Source organism: Silene latifolia, chromosome 6 (assembly GCF_048544455.1).
Source record: "Silene latifolia isolate original U9 population chromosome 6, ASM4854445v1, whole genome shotgun sequence".
Classification (NCBI taxonomy): domain Eukaryota; kingdom Viridiplantae; phylum Streptophyta; class Magnoliopsida; order Caryophyllales; family Caryophyllaceae; genus Silene; species Silene latifolia.
Window position 1 is genome coordinate 140,772,003 of NC_133531.1, and position 9,508 is coordinate 140,781,510.

The window sequence follows — 9,508 nt, forward strand, 5'->3', positions numbered from 1 at the left end:
TACGTTAACTAGCTGAGTTTATTTTATTTTCACTCATTAAATTTATTTATTATTGATTCCGTTTTATTACTGAAACTTTTACTTAAATCGGTTAAATTTAACTCGAAACGGTTTTAATAACTATCGAAGTTTCTTAACGACGAAGAAACGTACGTATAATAAATAGCGGTCAGTGTTTCTTTGCCTCATTTTTTATTTCCCACGTCTCTTTCTTCTTTTCCTCTTCTTCGCCCTTCTTATTCCTTACATACATTACCTCTTCAATTTTTGTCTATAATCCGTCCTGGTGCTCCGTTTGTCATCCGTTTTCAACTATTTTTGTTCCATAGCGCTCCTCTCGTCGTTCTCGTCAATCCGTTGTAAGTAAAATTCATTTTACTCATGTATTTTTACAAACCCATTTATATTTTCAGCTTTATTTATTATAAGACGGTTGTATGTACTAAAATAGACGGTCTGGTAGAAGATTAAAAAGGTAACGATAACGGATTACTCGATATTACTTGTAAAATATGTTTATTTCGAATCTTTGGTTAGTCTGTTTTATAATTGAGACGGTGTATAATTATATATAGGGATCCTTATGGATGTTAATTAGTCAGTTGTATAGTTGAGACGGTGTATACTGATATGTGGAGATGATTGAGACGGTGTATACTGACCTCTAGGGATCATTTGGGATGCTAGTTAGTAAGTGGTATATTTAAGACGGTGTATGCTGACATGTATGGATTGTTTTGGGTGATAATTGGTGTGTTTTATAGTTGAGACGGTGTATACTGACATGTAGGGATTGTTTTGGACTAATTTGGACTCGTGTTGGGCGATTTTTGTAGTCTTTAGGGTCTGTTTTTGAGTTGCTTTATACTTGTGGATTTCCGCTCTAAAACCGTTTTAAATGCTGACTTAGTTGGCTCAGCTAGGACTGTTTTTAGGCGCGAGAATGGAGTCTTAAGGGGACGATTGGTACTCTGTTTTGGGCAGGGACGAGAGCTGTCATCGTGGGTTTTCACTTTGCATTTGAGGACTGGAGTTGGGGTCGAACTTAGGCATCTTTTGGTTTCTGTTTTGGACTGATTTTTGGGTCAGGTTATGAAGTAGGGTGAAGGGTGGCTATGGGTAGTCGGGTGGTGGTCGTGCCGGACTCCCAGTGGCCTAGCTGTGGCCTGGCCGTGGCCTAGCTAAGTCACGAGTTTGAGGCCATGTGTAGTTGGTGGTTAGGCCGAGTTTGAGGTTGTCATAATAACTTTTGAGCCGTGTCCATAAATTGTTTTGACGCTAGTTTGGTTTATTTAAAATATAATTAAATTAATTTCCGTCTCATATTTTATATAAAGATAATTCGTTAATATCGTCCTTTCACATAATTATTTTAGGTGGCTCATATGTGGTTGAAGATGAAGAGTAATTTTGGGTTTTAGAAGCTTTCTCAAGTTATTACTTGTCTCTTTACTAGCGTAAGGTAACTATTCCGAGTTACACGACGAATTAATGTCACATTAGTAGTTAATGTTGTGCCTGTTGTTTGTTAAGTGTTTAGGTGATTGATAATGTGTTACTTTCGTTTTTCACATGATAGAAATTAGAAATAGCATGAGAATTATATTGTGATAAATTTTATGATTTGGGCCAAAGTAGGCAAAGACTACGAGTGGGCAGATTGACCGAACGAGTTTGGTCAAACTAGGTTTAAACCGGTCAGCCTCGATTTGACCGATGACCCATCGCGGGACTCGGGTCGAGGGTTTGTCTTTGAGGTAAGATTGGTTGTTATTGGAGGTTTTATGTTATGCCTTAATATTTGTAATTATCATTTCACATGTTGGTTGTTGGATGCTTTGGATGCCTTATGCTTGAGTCTTGTTTGCCTTTAGCCATTGTAGTTTATTCTCATGGACTATGATATTGATGGTTAGCTATAATTTGGTTATTGATGACATTGAGGATATGGTTGCATTGTCTGTTGAATAGACATTTATATAGCCTTTCACATGATAGAATGTTAGCATTTATGTTGGTAAGTTGGACTCTTTGCCCCTCTTATGGTTAATTGGGTATCCTACTTGTCTTGTGTGGTGTGGGCTAAAGTATTCAAGCTGGGACTAGCTGGGACTAGGTCCTAGGTGAGTATTTCGGCCTTCATCATAGATAGGTCATTATAGTCTTTGACGAGTGTATGTTCACTGCTTAATAGCCTCTGTGTTCCTGACTTGGTGGGTTTATATCCAAGTTGGGGCATGACCTCGTTACATATTTTGAGGGTAAGTGGTCAACTTAAGTACTAGCCAACCCTTTGGTGGACTCTTTAGGGTACTCACTTTGTTTTTAAAAAAAATTGTGGGTCTTGGGTGCGGAGGTGTGTATCCGCATGTCTAGGTCTGCGCAGATTTAGTACTAGGGTTGTGTTGTGTCTTGGCCATGTTTTGATAGAACCTCTGAGCCAAGATACCGGTTCGATTACCTTCCCTACCTCGTGGTATAGACTCGAGTTACAGAGTGACTATTGACGGTGCTAAGAACTTATGCCTGTCTTTGATATATTTCCCTTTCTTGTTTGATGATTCTATGAATCATAGAAGGTGAGATGCAAGCCGGCTATGGTTGATAGAGTTTGGATTCCTGGATGTTATGTGATTCACATGATAATGTAGTATGAGTCGGTCTAGTATTCGCATGCTAGGACTATGTGTTGTTATATTGTTGTTCACATGATAAGCACGATTGTCTAGCATCTATATGCTAAGGCTATGTGTTATTCATATTCATATTCTTATGTTTACATGTTATATTAATTATGACATTTCGTGGCTGGGAGAACTCGGAGTTACTCCCCACTGACTGTGGCTTTCGTATTTGTATAAAATGCGAATGACAGGTAGGTGATGCATATATGGGGTACATGGACGAGCTAGCGAGCAAAGTAACCTTGGAACCTAGATTGGTTTTATTTTATTGTGACCCTTATACACTTTTTATGTCACATACATTTTAGGGACATATGTCTCCCTTTCTCATATTTGGGTTGTATAACTTTGTTTCGCGACTTTAGCGATGTTTCATTCATGAGATTTATTTTGGACCTTGCATGTTTGACACCTTCCAATTGGATATCTTTATAACAGGTTCAGGTTTTAAAAATTACAGGTTTTTACTATAATGAACCTATTACAAACATATCCATGCAGTTTTTATTTAGAAATTACGTGTTTACTTTTCCGCGATTTCTGAGGGTGTCACAATAGGTTTTCATGGTTTTTACTTTTTGGTAAGGCTAAGTCTCAATTGTTTGTTTTAGCGAGAGGCCGTGTCAATTTTTTTTATCTATCACGTTTTAAGTGAACTAAAGCGGTAAACTACGATAATTGTAATTGACACGGTCGATAAACTCGATAAAAATGACAATGCATGTTTTAGTTATGGCGATTTAGCGATGCATGCAACATATAAATAAAATGCAAAGCATAAAAATAAATCCTAGTATGGCCTTCCTAGAATAGTAAATCTAATAAACTATTACAAATTCGGAAACCAACTCCTTTGGTCCCTTGAACTTAGGTCTTGGCACGCATTTCAAGGCAACACTTTCTTTAATGGATCACCTTCTTTAGTGGCACCGTCTTCAAGGTACTCCGAAATAAATAAATTACATAATAAATTACATAATTTCCTATTATACATTTGTAATTAAAAATAAAAATAAATCTATTAAATTACAAAACTGTGATTTGAGATCACAATAAATTATAACCGAATCGATATTCCCATACATTTCGGGCAATACCAATTAAAAACTAAGGCCATACTAAGTAAAATTACATAATTCAAAAATTACATAAAATTAAAATATGACAATTATAAATAAAATGCAGCATTATAATATGTATGAACATGCCCAATTTTATGCTAAATCGCCTTTAAGGAGCCAATATCGTATATTAATCGGTTTTTATGGATTTGCGTGATTTAGCCTTTTAAAAATCACAATAATTACATAAAATCATATTTATGTACTAGTTAATTACCCTAACCATCTTAGGACTCAAAATTAGTCTCCACTAACATATTGACAATAATTAACTTACATTTCTTAATATTGTTCATTAATGGACCCAAAATACAAAATTATTCCATAAACTTCAAATTAAATCATAAAAATTTCAAATAATTTCAAATTTTGAAATTTAAACTCATGAACATTCTGGAAAAATACCATGACACCCATAATGCTCAAAAACATAGGTTAAAAAATTTCAAAAATTTATGGAGAAAAACAATGTTGCGGTTTATCGGATTTATCAATTATTACCATAAAAATATGAGAAAATTTTTTTTATTAACTTTTCACTTTTATATCTGAAATATATGATAAAATTCAACATGTGACGTTTTTCCTTAGTCATGAAGTATGTTTTAGCAATTTTTACTAATTAAAGTCACTATTTATGTGATTTTTCATCAAAAATTCATAAATCATGAAAAAAGACTTCATTATAGCCAATTATTTTATACACATCTTTTAAAATTTCATGTGACAACATACTAAATATCTATGATGATATTCGAAATATAACTCATATTAACCTATTTAACCATTTAAATACGATTTTAACTTGCAAAATCCATATTTCGAGCATAACAACTCATTTTAATATGAAAATTTACAGGCCATCAGTATATACTATATGTGAAAACATATCCAAAAACCACTGAAAAAATCGAAGTTTAGCTATTTTTAGTCCAAAAATGACATTTTTATCATAAAATCACATTTAAATGCCATTATTATATAAAATGAACAATAAAAATCCATAAATAAACCAAAATATCCTAAATACATTTTAGGACCAGAAACTTTAACATGCATAATAAATTTCGTGATATTTCATAATGAACACAAATTTATAAGTTTTGTTTGTTAATCGTATAACTCGGAAAAACAATAACCGATTTGCATGCAAACAACCTAAGGCTCATGATACCGCTTGTTAGAAATTTTTATCTCATTATAAAACATATTCATATATGTTACATTTAATTTACTCATAAAATTAAATCTAGATCTTATGCATGCAAACATAATTAGAAAAGAGAAGAAATCGTCATTCTTACTATGAAAGTTTCGGATTTTGGGCACAAGTAAGATCTCCTTCTTGTTCTTGAGCTTTCCTTATATGAAAGAACAAAGATTCAAGCTTAGAATCTCTCCCAAAGATATATACCCAAGATAACCTCTTAAAAGACTAATATTATTATTACTAGAACAATACTAATCTTAATAAAATTGACCCAAAATATTGTTTTTGGTCTCTTGTTTTTCGGTCAAGAGAAGAGGGAAGAAGGAGTAATTTTCTCTCTAAAATTTCTATAAGTTTTAGATGTTCAAAAAGAATGAATGAATACACCATACAATTGTAGTGTATATTAGGGAAAAATAGAGAAAAACCCCTTGGTCTTTTTGCTCTAGGAAAACCGGGTAGGGGGTGGGAAAAGGGGCCAATGCATGACCAAGATGCTCTTCACAAAAACAACTAGGTGTGCATGGCTATCAATTAGGTTAATGATTATGCTTCTTCTATATATTATAAAACATAATTCAAACCCCAACCAACCCCATTATTTCGGTACATATTGTGTAAAATGGAAAGTCCATTTTTACACATTATTTTGTCAATTTGTCACATGTAACATGTTCCATGACATTATGTGTATAAAATGTATTTTTAACAATTAAAAATCAACATATTAATAAAATATGCCACTTATAAAATTAACCTAGTAATTCATAATTACTTGTACCAAAAAGTGTTTCCAAATTATAAACTACAACATTCTGTATTTATAATAATTTAATCATTCCGTTTTAATTGTTTCCGTAAACAATAATTTCATCTAAGTAATAAAACAATTTGATCACTTAGACCGTATCTTATTTAATCAAATTACAATGAGACACGTAAATCTTACTTCCAAAATCGTCCGTCAATTTTAAGTAATTTAATTAACCCGTATCGACATACGATCAATTAAATAATCAATTAAGAGTGTTACCCTTTAGGTGACCTAAGGGGATCAACTGATCACCACCGTCGCACGACAGTAATGTCAAACTCTAGTCAGTCAATCATTACCGATATGTGTAGACCACTTGACTGTAAAAAAAAATTACATCCCACATGTATTCTGAAAATGAGACTTAAACATGTGATCATCATGATCGACAGTTGTGATCGCATTATTGTCGGAGGACACATATTTCAACATATAATACACGGTTTTTCGGGATTCCAAAGTCCCGTAACAAAGTTCTCCGGAAATCACATAGAAAGTTCCTTGGGTGAGATAAAGCGGCCACGGTAAATTTGAGCAGCAACGGAAGACATTTGGGGGTGCCGGTATGCCATAAACCAGCATTCGTCGAACCTCGGATAATCGTGAAAAATGGATTAATGCTCGTTTAATGCTCGTTATTTGAGGCTGAATCGAATAGGTTAACTCCTGAAATGATCTCGGACGCGTGATTGAAAAAACGGGAGAAAAAGAAACAAGGTCCAGTACGATCTCTCGAACGGCTCAAATTGAAGTGTATAATACACTGTTTTTCGGGATTCCAGGGTTCCTAAACAAAATTCTTCGGAAATCACATAGAAAGGTCCTCGGGTCAGATAAAGCGGCCACGCAAAATTTGAGTAGCAACGAAAGACATTTGAGGGTGCCAGTATGCCATAAACCAGCATTCGTTGAAACTCGGATAATCGTGAAAAATCGATTAATGCTTGTTTAATGCTCGTTATTTGAAGCAGAATCGAATAGGGTAACACTTGAAATGACCTCGGATGCGTGATTGAAAAACCGGGAGAAAAAGAAATTGGGTCAGGTACGACTTCCTGAACGACTCAAATTGAAGTGTATAATATACGGTTTTTCAGGATTCCAGGCTACCGTAACAAAATTCTCCGGAAATCACATAGAAAGTTCCTCGGGTGAGATAAAGTGGCCACGCAAAATTTGAGTAGCAACGGAAGACATTTGGGGGTGCCGGTATGCCATAAACCAGCATTCGTCGAACCTCGGATAATCGTGAAAAAAGGATTAATGCTCGTTTAATGATCGTTATTTGAGGCTGAATCGAATAGGTTAACTCCTGAAATGATCTCGGACGCGTGATTGAAAAACCGGGAGAAAAAGAAACCGGGCCCGGTACGACCTCCCGAACGGCTCAAATTGAAGTGTATATATAATACACGGTTTTGAATTCGGGTCCGGAACAAAATTCTCCGGAAATCACATAGAAAGTTCCTCGGGTGAGATAAAGCGGCCACGCAAAATTTGAGTAGCAACGGAAGACATTTGAGGGTGCCGGTATGCCATAAACCAGCATTCGACGAACCTCGGATAATCGTGAAAAATGAATTAATGCTCGTTTAATACTCGTTATTTGAGGCTGAATCGAATAGGTTAACTCCCGAAATGATCTCCGACCCGTGATTAAAAAACCGAGAAAAAGAAACAAGGTCTGGTACGACATCACGAACGGCTCAAATTGAAGTGTATATATAATACACGATTTTTCAGGATTCCAAGGACCCAGAACAAAACTCTCCGGAAATCACATAGAAAGTTCCTCTGGTCAGATAAAGCAGCCACGCAAAATTTGAGTAGCAATGGAAGATATTTGGGAGTGTCGGTATGCCATAAACCAGCATTCTTCGAACCTCGGATAATCGTGAAAAATGGATGAATGCTCGTTATTTGAGGCTGAATTGAAGAGGTTATTCTTGAAATGACCTCAGATGCGCGATCGAAAAACTGGGAGAAAAATAAAGAGGGTCCAGTACGACCTCCGGAACGGCTTAAATTGAAGTGTATAATACACGGTTTTTCGGGATTCAAGGGTCCCAGAACAAAATTCTCCGGAAATCACATAAAAAGTTCCTCGGGTTAGATAAAGCAGCCACGCAATATTTGAGTAGCAACGGAAGATATTTGGGGGTGCCGGTATGCCATAAACCAGCATTCGTTGAACCTCGGATAATCGTGAAAAATGGATTAATACTCGTTTAATGATCGTTATTTGAGGCTGAATCGAATAGGTTAACTCCTGAAATGATCTCGGACGCGTGATTGAAAAACCGGGAGAAAAAGAAACCGGGCCCGGTACGACCTCCCGAACGGCGCAAATTGAAGTGTATATATAATACACGGTTTTTCGGAATTCCAGGGTCCCGGAACAAAATTCTCCGGAAATCACATAGAAAGTTCCTCGGGTGAGATAAAGCGGCCACGCAAAATTTGAGTAGCAACGGAAGACATTTGAGGGTGCCGGTATGCCATAAACCAGCATTCGACGAACCTCGGATAATCGTGAAAAATGAATTAATGCTCGTTTAATACTCGTTATTTGAGGCTGAATCGAATAGGTTAACTCTTGAAATGATCTCGACCCGTGATTAAAAAACCGAGAAAAAGAAACAAGGTGCAGTACGACATCACGAACGGCTCAAATTGAAGTGTATATATAATACACGATTTTTCAGATTCAAGGACCAGAACAAAACTCTCCGGAAATCACATAGAAAGTTCCTCACAGTGGATAAAGCGACCACGCAAAATTTGAGTAGCAATGGAAGATATTTGGGAGTGTCGGTATGCCATAAACCAGCATTCTTCGAACCTCGGATAATCGTGAAAAATGGATGAATGCTCGTTATTTGAGGCTGAATTGAATAGGTTATTCTTGAAATGACCTCAGATGCGCGATCGAAAAACTGGGAGAAAAATAAAGAGGGTCCAGTACGACCTCCGGAACGGCTTAAATTGAAGTGTATAATACACGGTTTTTCGGGATTCAAGGGTCCCAGAACAAAATTCTCCGGAAATCACATAAAAAGTTCCTCGGGTTAGATAAAGCAGCCACGCAATATTTGAGTAGCAACGGAAGATATTTGGGGGTGCCGGTATGCCATAAACCAGCATTCGTTGAACCTCGGATAATCGTGAAAAATGGATTAATACTCGTTTAATGCTCGTTATTTGAGGCTGAATCGAATAGGTTAACTTCTGAAATGACCTCGAACGCGTGATTGAAAAACCGGGAGAAAAAGAAACAGGGTCCGTGCGGCCTCCCGAACGGCGCAAATTGAAGTGTATAATACACGTTATTTCGGGATTCCGAGGTCCCGGAACAACATTCTCCAGAAATCACATAGAAAGTTCCTCGGGTCAGTTAATGAGGCCACGCAAAATTTGAGTAGCAACGGAAGACATTTGGAGGTGCCGGTATGCCATAAACCAGCATTTGTCGAACCTCGGATAATCGTGAAAATGGATTAATGCCCGTTATTTGAGGCTGAATCGAATAGGTTAAATCCTGAAATGCCCTCAGACCCGTGATTGAAAAACCAGGAGAAAAAAAAACAAGGTCCGGTACGACCTCCCGGACGGCTCAAATTGTAGTGTATAATAAACGGTTTTTCGGTATTCCGGGGTCCCTGAACAAAATTCTTCGGAA